Source organism: Oryctolagus cuniculus, chromosome 13, assembly GCF_964237555.1.
Source record: "Oryctolagus cuniculus chromosome 13, mOryCun1.1, whole genome shotgun sequence".
Taxonomy (NCBI): Eukaryota; Metazoa; Chordata; class Mammalia; order Lagomorpha; family Leporidae; genus Oryctolagus; species Oryctolagus cuniculus.
The window spans coordinates 48,219,037-48,237,811 of record NC_091444.1 but is presented as its reverse complement, the minus strand read 5'-3'; the positions used below and the strand labels follow the sequence as shown (position 1 = coordinate 48,237,811).

The window sequence follows — 18,775 nt, the reverse complement described above, 5'->3', positions numbered from 1 at the left end:
GGGAAAGAAGGGAGAATGAACAAAAAGAGAGGAGTTATATTCATACTGTCCTTACCAGAGGAGTAAAGCACCTTGTTTTGGTTTGAACAGAATTGGCTCCCCAATCTCAGGCAGACATTTAAACCCCAGGCTTATGTTAACAGTTAATGGATTAGGGCAGGGCATTGATCCAAATATGGTATCTGAAGGTAGGGCCTTTGAAAAGTGATTGGATTGGATTAGATAGCCAAGGCGGAACCCCATAATCAAATCATGATGGTATCATAAGAGGGCACCACATAGAGGACAAAGGAAGAGGGAGCTTCCTGTGATTGTCCACTGTCCTCCAGCCTCACCAGAGGCCTAAACCAGTGAGGCTGCCTAGTGTTGAACTGTGAACCTCAACAATAAACTGAAATAAACCTCCATCCTTCCTAAGTGGCTCTTCTCATATCTTTTAATTGCAGTAATGAAAAGAATTTTATCAGCAAGATCTTTCTGGGGGGGTGGGTGTTCAGATACTTGTTTTTTCTTTTTGCTGCTATTTGTGATCTTTGTATCAGGAAAATCTCTTCTATTCATGTGTATTGTCCAAAAAGGCAAATCTGTAGATAGGTGCGTAAGGAATCTTTTTCAGGTGATAGAAATATTCTAAACTAGATTATAGTGATTTTTACAACCTATAAGTTTACCAAAAATCTTTGTACACTTAATATTATTTATATATTATACTTCAATAAAACTATTAAAAACATAAATGTGCCAGAACAATAACAAAAAACACCTCATTCCTTAATTATTTTGATGAGTATTTTAATGCTTATGGGGAGAAACTTAGTTTAAAATTTTAATTTGAGAAAGATAGAAATAGGAGAGGGAGAGAGAGAGAGAAAATGAGCTCCCATCCACCTGTTTATTCCCCAGTGCACACAATAGCTGGGACCAAAATGGGTTGAAGCCGGGAACCAGAAATTTAAAAGTCCAGATCTCCCACTTGGTTAATTTCATAGTGCTCAGTTTCATGAGCCATCACCCCTGCTTCTGGAAGTTTGTATTAACAAGCTGCTAAAATCAAGAGCTGGAGCCACAAATTAAACCCTTGTGCTACAGTGTGGGACATGGACATCAGCATCTTGAGAAATTTTGGGTTATCATAACTATCTAGTGGTAGAGGTTAGGGATGCTGTTAAAGATCCTCCAGTGAACAGAGCAGCTCCCTCTAACAAAGAAATATTTGGCCCAAAATGTTGACAAAACCTGCATTAGATGACAGTGATTGAGAGTAGGACTACACAGGGTGACTTGCTTGGGTTTTCATCATAGCCCTACCATTTATTGCGTGACTGTGGGTGGTTATTTAAGTCTGTATGCCTAAATTTCCTTATCTGTATAAACATAATAGTATTTAGCTTATAAGATTGTTGAGAAACTATTTAATATTGTATGTGTGAAAAACAAAATAATTCCTTGGAACAAATTAAGGCTATTGGCTGCTGTTTTGTTATTTTAATAGGGGAATCCTGTAATCAAAGCTACAAACTTTTCAACTTCTCTGTGATTTGTAAACAAGCTTCTCAGTAAAATGTAAAATCTAATCAAGGGTAGACATTTGGCAGAACTGTTATGATGCCACTTGAGATTCCCTATTCCATATCAGAGTGCCTAGGTTTGGGATCCACCCCTGATCCCAGTTACAGCTTCCTGCTAATGTGTACCCTGGGAGGCAGCAAGTGAATACTAGAATCCCTGCCATTCATGTGGGAAACATGTATTGAGTTCCAGACTCCTAGATTTGGCGTAGCCCAGCCCTGACTGTTGTGGGTATTTGGGGAGTGAACCAAGAGATGTTTTTGTCTAATCTTTCTGTATTTCAAATAAATAAATAAAACTTTAAAAAAAATCATATAAAAGAGTAAAATGGGAGCATTCTGAAATTTTCATGATACAAATATATAATAAAATTTGCATATTTATAAATGTATGTTAGCAAATCTAGGAGCTCCTAAAAGCAAATGAGACTTTTATTCCTATGTAGCATTTCATATGAAAAAATTTTTAATTTTTTTCAATTTTTATTTTTATTTTTAATTTGAAAGAGAGACAAATCTTCTTCTTCCTCAGATGCTGGCAACAGCCAAGGCTTGACAAGGCCAAAGCCAGGAGCCTGTAACTCAATCCAAGTATCCCACATGGGTGGCAGGGAGGGACCCACATACTTGAGCAATCATCTGTTTTCTCCTGGGTGTGTGTTAGCGGGAAACTGGATAAGAAGTGGGATAGCTGGAACAGGAACAGGGACTCAGATACGGAATGTGGGCATCCCGAGCAGCAAAAACTGCTGCACTAATGCCCACCTCCCCTCATCCCTCTCTTTCTGGTAGTGTTTAAAAAGTATTCCTTGAGTTACACATCTTGTAGAGCAGCATCTCTGAAGCCAAGACATTATTTCATTGGCCCTTTATCTTAAATTCTATAGTTGCAGTTTCTGTTTCTTTGAAAGTCTTAACCCGGAAACATTATTCAGGAAGTATATATTAATAAAAAGTGAAAATTTTTACATAATTTTGATTTGACTCAATTCCTGCCTTGCTTCTTCAGTGATGATTTTTCTTGGTGTTAAATCCTGTTTCTGATCTTCATCCATTCATATGTTGTTGAAGACATTTTTGGCAGCTAGTGTTATAACTGCATCCAAAGGGTAAAATGAAAATGCCCAATTCATTAAATTCTAGGTTATTTTAAGAGGTAATAGAAAATACTGATTTTAGTCATATCATGACTTTATTTCCTCCTTTAATAACTGTGTAGTACACTATAAACTACATTAATCTTAAGTAACTTTTTGTGTTTCTTAATGCTGTCCCTATCAATGTAATAAATTCATGAATTGTAGTTCTACTAAAACAAAATTTAATAAAAAGTTTTTTTGTATATATTGCAAATATTAGCATATTCAGAAAAACATTCAGACTCAGAAACATTGTATAGTGTTACTGTTTTCTAGAAAGAAATAGCAATTCAATTTTTTCCCCAAACTTTGAGTAGGACAATAAATGGCACAGGAGAAAAACACAAACCAATTTTTGAGCTGAACAAAGAGATGTGGTAATGGTAAGGATACATCTTTTCCTATCCTTGCTTTCTTCCTTTTTTTTTTTTTTTTTTTTTAAGGTTCAGTTTTAGTTTTTTACCACTTGATGGCAGTGATGGAGCTAGAGCCACCCTAAGAAGGTTAGGGCAAGAACTCATAATGAATAACAAAAGGATAGATACAAAAGAAATCTCTGACATTTTAATATTATTCACATCGCTAGGTGATATTACTTGTATTGCAATTGACAGTAATAGGGGGAAAAGCCTCTAGATGGAGCTTCAGTACTTTCTAAGGGAGAAATTTGCTCAGTCTTTTCCAAATGCATGCTTTATATTATTTTACATAATACATGAATCTAGAATGGGTTTTTAAACTTAGTACTTAAGGATGAATTTATGTCAGTTGTAATTGTACAAATTAATTCATCAAATCCACAAATAATTTGATTAAATAACTATTTTAGTATCTTAAATTTCTATTTTGTCACTATTAATATTTATTGAAAAGTATGTTAAAGTGTTACTCAGACCTTTCTAATATTAAAATGAAATTGCCTAACAAGTTAGTAAAAGATATTCATATAAAATCAGGTGTTTAAAAAAGATATTGTCGGCCAGTGCTGCAGCTCAATAGGCTAATCCTCTGCCTTGTGGCGCCGGCACACCGGGTTCTAGTCCTGGTTGGGGCGCCGGATTCTGTCCCGGTTGCCCCTCTTCCAGGCCAGCTCTCTGCTGTGGCCAGGGAGTGCAGTGGAGGATGGCCCAAGTGCTTGGGCCCTGCACCCCATGGGAGACCAGGAGAAGTACCTGGCTCCTGCCATTGGATCAGCGCGGTGCGCCGACCGCAGTGGCCATTGGAGGGTGAACCAACGGCAAAAGGAAGACCTTTCTCTCTGTCTCTCTCTCTCTCTCACTGTCCACTCTGCCTGTCAAAAAAAAAAAAAAAAAAAAAAAAGGAAAAAAGATATTGTCCCATAATTAAATGAAACCATCTGTATTTGCAGCTGATATGTCTGTTATTATTCAACATTTGAATTCTCAAGAGAACATTGTTTTCCACCTTCTGGTAGGACGGTAAGATAGAAGAAGATATAATTTTTGGTAGCTACATATAGAATACATATATACAGTATATAACTATATTTGAGAGGACTTCATGGTACATGAAAAATACACAGTATTTCTTCATTTCACTTTCCATGAGCTTTTTTTTTTTTTTTTGACAGAGTTAGAGACAGAGAGAAAGGTCTTCCTTCCGTTGGTTCACCCCCCAAATGGCCGCTGTGCCAATCCGAAGCCAGGAGCTAGGTGCTTCCTCCTGGTCTCCCATGTGGGTGCAGGGCCCAAGCACCTGGGCCATCCTCCACTGCCATCCCGGGCCACAGCAGAGAGCTGGACTGGAATAGGAGCAACGGACAGAACCGGTGCCCCGACCGGGACTACAACCCGGGGTGCCAGCACTGCAGGCGGAGGATTAGCCAAGTGAGCCATGGTGCTGGCCTTCATGAGCTTTTAAAAGCCCTTTTATATAAGTATACTACCAGACTATCAATAAAAATATTAATAGTTTTATTAACTATGGACTGATATCAATTTTTAGCACCTAATTTCGTAGTAATACCGTGCCTTTTACTAACTTTTTAGGTATTCAGGCTCATTTTGTATAAGTTAGAATTACATATATAAAGCCACATATAATGTAGTTTCTGTATACACACAGATACACACACATACTTATATGATTTAACCAAATTTCTAATTAAAAATGGTAAATTTATATGCTATCAGATCCTTTAGTTAGTACTTTATCTTAAAGCAGTTGACAAAGGAAGAATATCTTAACATTAAACTAATTGAGTTTAATTAGTTGAAGAGCTTGAATTTAGCTTTTGAGATGATAATCTTAACTGTAACAAATTAATAGTCTCAATAATTATTTTAAAAATAACAATGTTTACTGTTTTCCACATTTATTCTGTATGTATATTATAATGTCAGTTTTGGAAATCTAAATGTATTTCCTTTTCATCAAGCTAAATGTCATAATTTTCTCAGCAAAATGTTAGTTTTGCACATAGAAGACTTAAGATTCAGGAGTTATGTGAATATCTAACAAAATAGCTTTGTGTTACATAAATCATTATTATCTTGAGTGCTTGTGTTGTATAGCCTTTTAGATGGGAAAACAGGCAAATTATCTAATACATTTAAAAGTATCTTTATATCTAACAAGTTGGTGAAGCACATTTTGTTAATAGGAAGTCAAATGCTTAAAATCAGTATTGCACCATAATTCAATATGCCTGCTATTTAACATTTGTGTTCTTAGAGAAAAACAATTTTCCAAATCAGTTCCCTGTTGTTGTTTTTTTTTATTGAAACTTTGGGAATTTTATGTTCTACCTGTTCTTTAAATAGTAAACATTCTTACTCTCATCAGAAACGTTTCCATTTTTTGCAAAATAAAAAATCCATTGTCATTATACATTTAAGAGAAGTTCCTATTTTTTTTTCAGAAGAAAAATAATGTTTTCAATATACTGTTGATTTTAATGTCTACATCTTTTAGAATAACAAGAAAATATAAGAATAGTTTTATCTTCTGGTATCCTATTAGCTCAGTTAATTTTGATGTCTTAGAAAGCATTTCAGTGAAACTATGCTCTTGTTTTTTCTTACACTCACAATTTAGAAACCTTGAGTAACATTTGGTTTGGAATTGACCTAATAATTACTTGATGCTGAAAGAGGATATTCAGCTGGAAAATCCTATGAGAAGTATAAACAATGGTTTGCAGTAGTTTTACGTTTTTTATTTCTTAAACAAATTCTTATTTTTTTCTCTATGGAGAAGCTTACTGAAATGAAGTAGTTGCAAGTAACTTTTTATAATCACATTTAATAATGATGTTAGCAACAATTGACTTTCTTTTTGACTAAGCAAATATGGTACAAATTCATTTCAGGGTATATATAGAGTCAGCTAAATTTAGAACATAATTTGCTTGTTAATCATTTCATAGTAACAGTCTCCCAGAAAGCCATGTGTTACCTTATTTATTCCTTATCTAATTAAGTTTTTCTGACTCTAGTAAGAAAGGAGCACATTATTAGAACATCTCATAAATGTTCTTTTATTATTAATACCTTTTAAGCTAATATAATTGCATTATATTAGCTCTTGATTATTTAATGAGGTAAACTTAAAAATATGATGTGTTTCTCAGGGGTAAGAAAACTCCAGTTCAAGAAACTGTTAACATTACTACAAAGATCTATAGATGATAACCTTGTAATATTAGTTACTAATGAAATATATGCATTTGAAATAATTATGGGTAAGTTTCAAGTTAAATTGTAACTTGAGGAATCTTTCTTGACAAAAGAAAATTGACATTTTCCATTTACCTGATGCACTTGCCATATGAATGAATGGTTTATATATCAAGACAATTCTATATGTTAAACCTTTCTTTTAAGGAAAAAAGAATAAAGTGTATGGTTGCTGTTTGCTATAATCACACAAGCTTAAAACTGTTTTAGTTTGGTTGAGGAAAAACTCCTCTGTTTTACAGTCATTTAGGTTGTTGGGATACATTTTTTTTAACCAGCGTGTTATTTTGTAGCATCAGTAGTATGTAAATCTTATTTAGATTATTTTTTCTCTTGCTGACAATAGTGCAACAACTGCAATGAAACATTTCTATTGACTAACAATTCCTGTTGTTTTTTAAAGTATTTTCCCATGTTCAATCACCATCATTGATAGTAAATTTTTCTATGTTGGTGTAACCAAAAAAAAAAAGTAGGAAAGTACTATCACACTTAAATTACTTCTTTTTCCAAACTAGTTTTGTAAATAAGTTTCCCTGAAATGTAATCTATCAGAGTCTTATTGAACTATGTGTTGAAAGTATAGGAAGCACAAGGAAATCTGTAGCATTTATTACAGTGCTTCATAAAAATGTTTTGTTAGTATGTTGTACAAATATGCACAAAAAAGCATTGAAACCAATTTATTAATATAGATCTTGAACAATATAGTTTACATTTATCAGTTCTTAAACTTGTGTATGGATAGCTTTGTATCCTATTAAGTTACATATGTGTTTGAATATTGTTTTTACAGTGTGTTCAGGTTTTGATTTTACATTATTGGATACCTTTCAGTAATATCTAAAGTATGATCATAGAGCAGCTAGAAAAACAATTTGACTCTTTTGTTTTTCAATAAAAATTTTATTTCTTTATCCTTTTATATGACATTAAAGAATTCCTATTTTATTTTACTTTTAAAAACAGCATACATAATAAAACATGTTTCTTTCATCTTCTACCATCAGATTATCTAAGTAGATATTGAAATACTTTTCCAAAGCTTACTTTTTGGAAAAAAAAAAAAGTCTTTTTATGAAGTCATATTATGTAATGATTTCTTAAGCTTGTCTTCTACCCTAGACCCATCCCCTTTTCCTAAAATTTTCTTTATTAAACAGATTAAAAATTTGATTACTTCTACGACAGCACTACAACTTTAAAAACTAAAAAGGAAATTATGTAAATAAACAAATCTTCTGAATTTAGTCTTCTGTGTCTTTATTTTTTATGAAGGTCATTAACACTGTGTTAATATAGTGAATGCAGATGTGATTTTATAGTAAGGATATAATTGTAATTTACTTTTTTAGATTTTATGTTAGTATTATTTTAAGTGAAGTAGCCCTAATTTATGAAAGAAATTTGTTTGTAAATTCAGGTGTGGTAGTCTTCAAAAATTTAGTTGTACATTGTGTTTTCAAATTTAGTACAAAGTTAATTGATATCTAAAAGAGAATCTTCAATATGAAGTAGTGCTTTGTAATAAAGGTTAATGGTCCTATCATGTGAGACAAAGTGTGTATTAAGTATAGAGAGTAGATTGTATATTTTCAGTATAATTACATGTTCTGTTTGTAGTACGTATTTAGAAACACTTTGAAGATAACGAAATAATTAGTTGCCAATAAGAACTAAGTAATATAAGCATTGGGGATTATGTAGAAAATTTGTACCTTTTCTGTTCACCTATAAATGTTAGCTAGATAATATATTTTTTAATATTTTATAATACTTTAAATAAACTTCTTTTGACTTAGTCTACTTGTTAACATACCAGTTGAAGTATAGCATAAATGTAGTTGTATTTAAGTAAATAAATTCTTGAAATTTGTAATCTGTGAACTGAAAATTTCAAAATACAATGGTATGTATTAAACTACTGTGCATTTGGCGCCGACACCGTGGCTTACTTGGCTAATCCTCCACCTGCAGTGCCAGCATCCCATATGGGCACTGGGTTCTAGTCCCAGCTGCTCCTGTTCTAGTCCAGCTCTCTATTGTGGCCCGGGAAGGCAGTGGAGGATGGCCCAAGTGCTTGGGCACCTGCACCCGCGTGGGAGACCAGGAGGATGCTCCTGGCTTTGGATCGGAGTAGCTCCAGCCGTAGTGGCCATTTGGTGGGGGTGAACCAACAGCAAGAAGACCTTTCTCCCTGTCTCTCTCTCTCTGTCTAATTCTGTCAATAAAAAAAAAAAAAAAGGCCTTCTCTTAAAAAAAAAAAACAACTACTATGCGTTTTCTAAATGCATGTATATGAATTAAATACACTGATTCAGATTTCTTAACCTAATCTTATGATTTAAACTTTCATCCCAGACCTGATACTTAATGCTGAGTAGCAAGATGGTAAAATTGGATTTTTAAATTTATGATTTAAGAAGTCATCTTAGATTTTTTTTTTTGTAAATACAAATCAATAATAAATTTTCTTGTGTCTTTTTAGTCTTTCCATTTTCTTTTGATGCTTTATTGAGAAAGTACCTTTGTATGAAAAATATAATCAATTCTTGTGATTTAAATACGTGCATTTTTAAACTTTCATATACCTGTAATGTTGAGGATATTTTCTCAATTCTGAAAATATATAATTAGGAAAAGGAGTAGTGTATTATATATTTAATGGGCATGTATCATTTGTATATAAAGAAACTAATAAACTGAATTACTATTTTCTTATAATGTAGCATAAACACTGTGTTTTTAATTTATATATTTTTTAAAGATTTATTAAGTTATTTGAAAGAACTAGAGAGAGTGTGTATGTTTCCATCCGCTGGCCCACTCCCCAGATGGCTGCAGTGGGCCAGGTTGGGCCAGGCCAAAAATAGGAGCCTCCTCCTGGTCTCCTATGCACACAGCAGACGCCCAAGCACCTGGGTCATCCTCTGCTGCTCCTCCTCGGCCACCGGCAGCTGGGTGAGAAGTGGAGCAACCAGGACTTAAACTGGCACCCATGTGGGATGTTGGCATTGTAAGCAGTGACTTAACCCCTCTTCCACAACACTGCTGTCCACTTTCTCCCAGACCTCATCATTTTCATTGAGGGCAGTAATTTTCAAAACTTTTGCTCTTTATTTTATTTTTAATTTTATTATTTATATTTGATTTTATATTTATATTATTTTAAATTCTATTTTGGATTAAATATTTTCTGTCCAGTACAAAACTAAAAAACAGAAAAGTTAGTTTCCAGGAAGGTAATCTGACCAGTTTAATAATGAAGATTTGAGGCTGGCTTTGTGGCCTAAGGGGTTGAGCTGCCACCTGCAATACTGGCATTCTGTTTGGCCCATGGTTTGAGTCCTGGCTGTTCCACTTCTGATCCAGCTTCCTGATGATGTGCCTGAAAAAGCAGTGAAGGATAGCCCAAGTCCTTGGAACTGCGCACCTGCATGGGAGATCTGGATAAAGCTCCTGGCTTCGGCCTGGCCTGGCCTGCCCAGCCCTGCCTGTTGCTGCAGTCTGGGGAGTGAACCAGCAGATGGAAGATCTCTCTCTTTCTCTCCATCTCTCTCTCTGGAACTGTGCCTTTCAAATAAATAAAATAAATCTTTAAAAAAAATGAAGGTTCAATTTTTTTCTTAATGTTACATGTGTATTAGAATTGGGAATAAATTGTTGAAATCATTTCCAGATGTGTTTGAGAATAGCTTTTCATTCTCTGCTTTTAACTGATTTGATAAATGATTTTAAATAATTTCCAGACTTAAAAGGCTATTTTTTATTCTATTTTGAATTACTCATGCTCATTTAAGTGATTACTTTATAACACCAAACTAGGTAAACCAGTCTTCTAAACTTTTGGGGTTACCTTGGTAATTGGGAGAGTTAAGGAGAAATACAGCTTTATGGAATATATACATAGCATATACATTTAATCTGTTTGCATATTTGTGTTATTTGGCCTGATGAAGTATGTTTAGAACAAGGTTAATTTTACTCAAATTTGCTTAAGTTTATGCTTAAATAAGCTCTGTGTTGCAAATATTCATAATTAAATTTCCATGTCATACATAAGTTTATCCTGTGGTAATTTACAAAGGCAAAAATATATATTGTTTCATAAAAATAGTTTTAACTGAACTTCATACTTGGTTTATTTTATTTTTACATTGGAATAGTGAAATAAGATGATTGCTTATTCTTTAGATGAGATATAAGTAAAAATTACAGTTTTGTTAACTTTGCTAATTTATAATCATATAGATGGGGTAATAATCTGACTACTATTTTTAAAGCCTCTTTTGAATTTTCCTGGAAGCATTGACATTCCAAATTTTATATCTGTACTATTATACTAATACATTATTTATAAGTAAATGTACATATTATGTTAATCAATACTCCAAAATATTTGGTGACTATTGCATTAAATCATCTTCCCAAGCTTGAACTTTTGACTCCTACATTGTTCATTATGAAAAGCCTCTTTTGTTACCTTATTGTCTTCTCTTAGGAACCAACATTACTAAAATCCTCAATCTCTAGCATGTAGATAGCTTTAGAAAGCATTACGTACCCTGGTTAAGCTCCTGTTGTCCACATAACACTGAGACTCTGGCTGCTTGCTTTTCACAATAATTGGGCTACCTCAGCTATAGCCATAATTGGTTCTGTTCATCACCATGCACTCATTTTTGAAACACAGATGAAATAGAATTTAGAATTTGGTTACCTGTATTTGCATTGTTTCTTTGCATCTCTACAAAGGAAGGCTTGCCAATTGTTACAAATAATTTGACCAAAATTTTAGTCAACAAGTCAATTATAAAAATATGCTGAAGGAAAATACTTAAATATTTTTTCAGGGGTAAGAACTATCAAACACTCAAGAAATTATTGATAAGCAACTCATGTAAAGCAAAACCCCTGTGAGAAAACAAAAGTCTTAAAAATTCTTGGCTTCTGGAGTTGCCAGATACGTAAAAAAGATATGCAAGGGGCCAGTGCTGTGGTGTGTGGGTAAAACTGCTGCTTGCAGTGCCGGCATCCCATATGGGTGCCAGTTGAATCCCGGCTATTCCACTTCCGATCCAGCTCTCTGCTATGGCCTGGGAAAGTAGTAGAAGATGGCCCAGGTCCTTGGGCCCTGAACCCGCATGGAAGACCTGGAAGAAGCTCCTGGCTTCAGATCAGCCCAGCTCCAGCTGTTGTGGCCAACTGGGAAGTGAATCCAAAGATGGAAGACCGACCGACCTACCTCTCTCTATTTCTCTCTCTCTCTCTCTCCCCTTCTGCCTCTGCCTTTCTGTAACTCTGCCTTTCAAATAAATAAATCTTTTAAAAATATGCAATATTGATGTGTAATACTCTGGTATTTTTAAAGCTATTATTACTTGCTGATTTGCTTCTTAAATTGTATAAATTATACTTACCCTGAAACAAGGAAGACAAATTATTACAGATCTTCTCTGTAGTTCTTGAAGCACAGAGCAAAGAGAAGAATAAAGCAAAGCAAGCCTTTTTCATGTCACATAGTTTTATTTTGGGAAGGGTAGGAATGAACCTTCCCTCTTTTTTTGTTTTACGCAGATCAAGAAAAAGGAGGAAGACCACATACGCCTATGGAGTGAAACTGGTTGTCAGGAACATTTTGTTTAATTAGCATATAACTTTTTTGTAGCTATCTTCAGAAGAGAGGTTGCTTAAATATTGAGAAGATATATTTTATTTTCTATTGGATTGCTTCCATTTTTGTAAGAAGCTGATTTGGAGACTGAAAGCTACCAAAATAGTTTAAGAGGCACATGGTTTTCTGAAATAAATTTTCTATTCAAACACACAAATTTATACAATCAGAAAATGCAAAAACCATACATTACAGGCAGATCAGTTTTCACAAGTGAATCCATCTGTGTAATCACCAGGATCAAGAAATAGAATGCTACTGAGTATGCCAGAAGATCCCCTGGTGCCTACTCACACTATGTCTCCAACCCTACCAATGGTAACCATTATCCTGCCTTCTGATCCTGTAGATTGTTTTACCATTGACAAACTTTTTTTAGATATACAGAATTATGTACTACATACTCCAGTTGCTTGCCGGCTTTTTTTTTTTTTCCCCAAGAGTTATCTTCATGAAATTCATCTATGCTATTGCATAGAGCAAGTGTTAACTCAGCATGGTTGCTCTCCATTTATTACTTCGTATGTTCTTCAGTTCATTTACCCATCCTATTGTTGATAGATCTTAGGTTGTTTATAATTTGGGGCTGTTATGACCAATCCTATGAACATTCTTCTTTATGTCTTCAAATGAGCATGTGTATGTATGTGTGTTGGGTATACACCTAGGGATAAAATTGCTAGCTTATACCTTCTTAGCCTTAAAGATGGTAATAAAGTCTTTATTTCTCTACTGCCGGATTAAAATCAAATCATAGTGTCTGCTGCACCACTTACCCTTATTTACATCCTTTCTCCTTTTTTTTCTGTTTTGGAAATTCAATGGAGCGGGCGTTTAGCCTAGTGGTTAAGACACCCATGTTAAATTGGGATTTAATTTCTAGTTCTGGCTCCTGACTACAGTTCCGATCAAGACAGACCTGGGAAGGCAGGGGTGATGGCTCAAGTTATTGCATTCCTGCCACCCATATACTAGACCTGAAATGAGCTTCTGGCTCCAGATTCAGCCATTGTGAGCATGTGGGGAGTGAACAAGTGTATAGGTGTTTTCCCTCTCTCTCTTCCTCTTTTCTTTCCCTTCTCTCTCCTTCTCTCTCTTCCTACTGCCTCCCCCCCCCCCCCAATCCCTCAAAGTAAAAATTTTTAAAGTTCCAGGGCATTATTAGGTTGCCTATAATGGCATATGTCTTTTGTTTCAAAGACACTAAACACACATCTTATAATTTACCAATCACAGTACGTTTATATTTGACTATTTTGCCTGATTGATTGCTCACTGTTAATTCTTTTTTGGCTTTTTTTATTATCAAAAATTTGAAACATACACAAAGTAGAATAGTTTAATGAATTCCCATATACCTATCACTCAACTTTAACAATTACCAACATTTTGCAGCATTATCCTTATTTCTGCAGTATTTTACAATGAATATTTGACATTTTACTCTTCAGTACTTCACTAAGCTCGGGTTTAAATAGACATTTTCTTAAATAACCATGTCACCCAATATAGTTTATATTAATTACTTAATAGCATCTACTATGTATTCCTTATTCAGTTACTCGCAGCAGTCTCAAAAGTGTCTTTTTACTCTGGTTTTGTGTGAATCAGGAACCAAACGGGTTCCATTACATCTGGTTGTTCTGTCTCTTAAATCTCTTTGGAACTATACCTCCTCCTCTTTTTTCCTGGGCTATTGGTTTGTTATAGAGACTTCCATTTTAAGATAAATTAGTTGTAAAATAGTCTAAAATAATTGAAGTCATTACCAGATTATAGAAATGATGATTTTGTGTTGTGAGTGGTTAATCTTATATTCTTACTAACTCAGTCCCCAGTAATTGGCTTTTTCTCTTTTTTTCTATGGGAAATATATATTGTTTATATAATGTCTGTGGCTGATTTCTCACTAAAACAGCATAATTTAATAATTGCAACAGGGATTATTTGGCCCACAAAGCTCAAAATATTTACTTTCAAGGGGCTGACCTTGTGGCACAGTGGGTAAAACCACTGCCTGCAGCGCCAGCATCCCTTGTGGATGCTAGTTCAAGTCCTGGCTACTCCACTTTCTATCCAGCTCTGCTAAAGCACCTGAGAAAGCAGTGGAAGGTGACCCAAGTGCTTGGCCTCCTGTGTCCACATGGGAGACCTAGAAGAAGCTCCTGGCTTTAGATCAGCCCAGCTGCAGCCATTGTGGCCAATTGGGAGTAAACCAGCAGATGGAAGATCTCTCTGTAACTCTTCAAATAAATAAATCTTTGTAAAAAATATTTACTATCTGGCCCTTTACAGAAAAAATTTGCCAACCCCTGATATAAAATGAAATGAGAAAGCTCCCTTGAGTTACCTAAGGCAGGACTTTCATACCAAAACTTTGTGAGGTTAAGAACTGTATTTATCAGGGCTGGTGCTCTGGCTCAGTGGGTTAAGCCAGCACCTGCGGGGCTGGCATCCCATATGGGTGCCCTTTTAGTCCTGGTGGCTTCACTTCCAGTCCAATTCCCTGCTAATGCGCCTGGGAAAGCAGTGGAAGTTGGCCAAATTCCTTTGACGCTGTACCCATGTGGGAGACTTGGAAGAAACTCCTGCCTCCTGGCTTTGGACTAGCCCAGCCCTCACCATTGTGGCCATTTGGGGAATGAACTAGCAGATGGAAGATTCTCAACCAATCAATCTCTTCCTCCCTCCCTCCCTCCCTCCCTCTCCCTCTCTTTTGCTCTCTTTCTCTCTCTCCCTCTGCTTCTTGCTAACTCTACCTTTAAAATAAATAAATCTTAAAAAAAAAAAACTTAGAGGCCAGCGTCGTGGCTCACTTGGCTAATCCTCCGCCTGTGGCGCCAGCACCTGGGTTCTAGTCCCGGTTGGGGTGCTGGATTCTGTCCCAGTTGCTCTTCTTCCTGTCCAGCTCTCTGCTGTGGCCCAGGAAGGCAGTGGAGGATGGCCCAAGTGCTTGGGCCCTGCACCCGCATGGGAGACCAGGGGGAAGCACCTGGCTCCTGGCTTTGGATCGGCGCAGTGTGCCAGCTGTAGCGGCCATTTGGGGGCGAATCAACGGAAAAGGAAGACCTTTCTCTCTGTCTCTCTCTCACTCACTGTCTAACTCTGCCTGTCAAAAAAAAAAAAAAAAAAACTTAGAAAAAACTGTTTATCATGTTCACCATTACATCCCCAATGTTTGTATAGTAGGCACTTAGTAAATATATGTATTTCTGAATCTGTTTCATTCTTCTCAGTTTCTAGCCTTATAATCTAAAGCATGAATTGAAATAAATTACAAATCAGATTTCTCAAATATTATAATGAAGAAGTGGTGATTCTCTAGCTTAACATTGTAATAGTAACTTTAGTTTACTAAGCACTAACTATATGCCAAACACTCTAATAAGCTTATCATGTATATATCTCATTTAAGTATTACAGCAGTCTTTTAGGTCTTCTTACATTAGAATCTCCATTTTACAGATGAAAAATTAAGACTTTGAGAAAGTAAGTAATTTGTCCAAAATCACATTGCTAGTAAATGACTTAGTTATGTTCAAACCTACTTCCATCCTGATCATTATAGTAAGTGACAAGGGGTTGATTATAATATAATCTGTAACAGGAGTTAATTTTCTTTGAATATGTAGGATCTTCAAAAACTTTATGGAAAATACATGTTATAAAAAAATAATGCATGGATTTAAAAATATTTTATACCAAAATAAACTTACCTTTTAAATCCACTTTTCCACAAACTTTCTGAAGCATCCTCCTATGTTCTGCAACAAACAGGCTTACCAGGTTCTGTTCATAACATTCTCTTAATTTTTTTTTTATCAGGATGGTACTAATACGTCATTTTATTTTTTCTGATTTTAGTATATTTGTGCACCACAAACATAACAATGTTTCAGTCAAAAGTGGACCACATAACTTCAAGTGGACCCATAAAATTATAATGTAGATGAAAAATTCACATTATTGATGTTATATCCATTCTATCATAGCACAATGCATTACTCATGTGTTTGTGGTGATGCTGGTGTAAACAAACTTACTGCACTCTGTTATATAAATGTGTATAATATACAATTATCTACAGTACTTAATAATGGATAATGATAATAAGTGACCGTTACTGCCTTCTGAATTGACTATACAACACTTTTCATAGTTATTTTAGAGTATACTCCTACTTTTTTTTTCTAATAAAACAGTACTGTGTTACACTTGCAACAGCCACATGCATCTCATGATTGCATGATTTTCTCTGGATTTCAATTTAATCTCATGGTGTTTGTTCATCTTGGCCCTAGGCGCAATAGGCTGTATTGTGTGTATCGTATCGTCCAGTAGTATAGTAGGCTATGCCGTTCAGGTTTGTGAAAGTACATTCCATGATGTTCACACAAACAATGAGATCACCAAACAGCGTATCTATTAGAGTGTGTCCACATGGTGAAGTGATGGTGACTATAATTTGAATTCCCACCACCATACTTTTCTCACTCTAGCTACAGATATGTTGATCTTATTGACATTTTCAGTAAACCAACTTTCTGTTTTGCTATCTCTTTTTCTATTTTATTTATTTCTGCTCTCTATTTTTATGGTATCCTTTCTCCCACTTGCTTTGAGTTTAATTTGTTTTTTTTCTATTTCCCTAAGGTAGAAAGTTAGTTTGAAACTTTTTTTTTTTTAATACAAGTGTTTATAGCTGTAAATTTCCTTCTGACCACTGCATCCTAAGTTTTGGCATGTTATAATTCCATTCATATCAAAGTATTTTCTAATTCTAGTGATTTCTTTTTGACTTAAAAATCATTTCTTTTTATATTAATAAAACAATTTTTAAAAGATTACTTGAAAAATCAGAGTTACAGCAAGAGAGGGAGAAACAGAGAGGAGAGAGATCTTCAGTCCACTGGTTCATTCCCCAGATAGCAACAAGCATGTCTGGGCCAGGCAAGAGCCCAGAGCTAGGAGCTTCCTCCAGGTCTCCCATGTGAGTTTAGGGGCTAGAGCACTTTGGGGCATCCTCCAGTGCTTTCCCAGGCACATTAGCAGGGAGCTGGATAGGAAGTGGAGCAGCCAGGATGTGAACAGGTGCCCATATGTAATGCCAGGGCTGCAGACGGTGGCTTAACCTGCTGTGCCCCAGTGCCAGCCCCAATAAAACAGTTTTAAAAATCATAATTTTCTTGCTAAATTGTTAATCTTTATAAATTAGAAAAGTAGATATAAAGATTAATGAGTTAAACATTAAAATCTTCCAGAAGTTATGAACCAAAAGTGATACTTAACAGAAGATCAATTCCTGATTTTTTATAGCCTTTTTTTATGTTAGTCTCAAACATTCTAAACATAGTGGGAAAAATTTCTCTAAAGCTTTTCAGCTTTACTCCTGGAACAGTTTTCTGGCCTGTCACTTAGTATGATCTTCTAGCAAATACGGTTAACTTTTTTTTTTTTAAGATTTTATTTATTTATTTATTTGAGAGAGTTACAGAGGGAGATACAGAAAGGTCTTCCTTCCATTGGTTCATTCCCCAAATGGCCGCTATGGCTGTAGCTGTGCCAATCCAAAGCCAGGAGCCAGATACTTCTTCCCGGTCTCCCATGAGGGTGCAGGGGCCCAAGCATTTGTCTTGCTTTCCCAGGCCAGAGCAGAGAGCTGGATTAGAAAAGGGACAGCTGGGTCTAGAACCAGCCCCCATATGGGATGCCAGTGCCTCAGGTGGAGGATTAACCTACTGAGTCACGTTGCTGGCCCCTACAGTTAACTGTATAGGTAGACAGCATAATGCTGTTTTTCATTCCTATTCACAATATTTTTATTTCTTTTGTAAAGATGTACTTATCTATATGAAAGAGTTAGAACATGACAGGAGAGAGAGAGAGAGAGCTTCCATCCGCTGTTTGACTCCACAAATGGTCACAACAGCTAGGGCTGGGCCAGGCCAAAGCCAGGAACCCGGAACTTCTTCTGGGTCTCCCATACGGGTGCCAGGGGCCCAAGCACTTGGGCCATCTGCTGCTGCTTTCCCAGATGCATAGCAAGGAGCCAGAGCAGAAGTTGGGTAGCCAGGACCAGAACTGGGGGCCATATGTGAAGCTGGCATTGCAGGTGGCAGCTTTACCTGCTATGCCACAATGCTGGCCACATACAATATTTTGCAGAGAGCAAGCCAAAGCCAGGAGATGGGAATTGAATCCCGGTCTCCACATGGAAGGCAACAACCCAGTTACTTGTTAGCTCAAGTTCCCAGGATCTGTGTTAGCAATAGAGCAGGGATCAAACCCACATACTCTGATGTGGGATGTGAGCATCATAACCCCTAGATTAAATGGCTTCTTTTTACAGTATTTTCTAATTCTCTTTTTGATCTCTTCTTTGACTTGTTGGTTGTTTAAGAGTCTTGTTTGGGCAGATGTTTGGCACAGCAGTCAAGCTACTGCTTGGAAATGCTTGGGATGCCTGCATCCCATATTGGAGTGTCTAGGTTCAAATTTTGACTTGTTTCTGACTTCAGCTTCCTACTAATGCACACCCTGAGAGGCAGCAGGTGATAGCAAAAGTACCTGGATCCCTGTCACCCACATGGGAGACACGGAATGAGTTCCTGGTTTCTCTGTGTCTTTAAAATAAATGAAAATAGATAATTTTTTTTCATTAAAAAAGAATCTGTTGCTTAACTTCTACATATTTAA

At 35.8% G+C, this 18,775-nt stretch overlaps 1 protein-coding gene and 1 long non-coding RNA gene across 3 annotated transcripts in view; one reads left to right on the top strand and one right to left on the bottom strand.

The window, feature by feature from the left end:
- The window catches only part of LOC138844967 (uncharacterized), a 50,318-nt gene extending 39,234 nt beyond the window's left edge, over positions 1 to 11,084 (bottom strand). Inside the window, exon 1 of the long non-coding RNA XR_011381501.1 lies at positions 10,970 to 11,084. This is a non-coding gene — a long non-coding RNA (uncharacterized lncRNA). The remainder of the gene's footprint in view (positions 1 to 10,969) is intronic.
- DNAJC1 (DnaJ heat shock protein family (Hsp40) member C1) overlaps positions 1 to 18,775 on the top strand; it is a 196,922-nt gene that overhangs the window by 40,652 nt on the left and 137,495 nt on the right. The gene's annotated exons all lie outside the window — the stretch shown is intronic.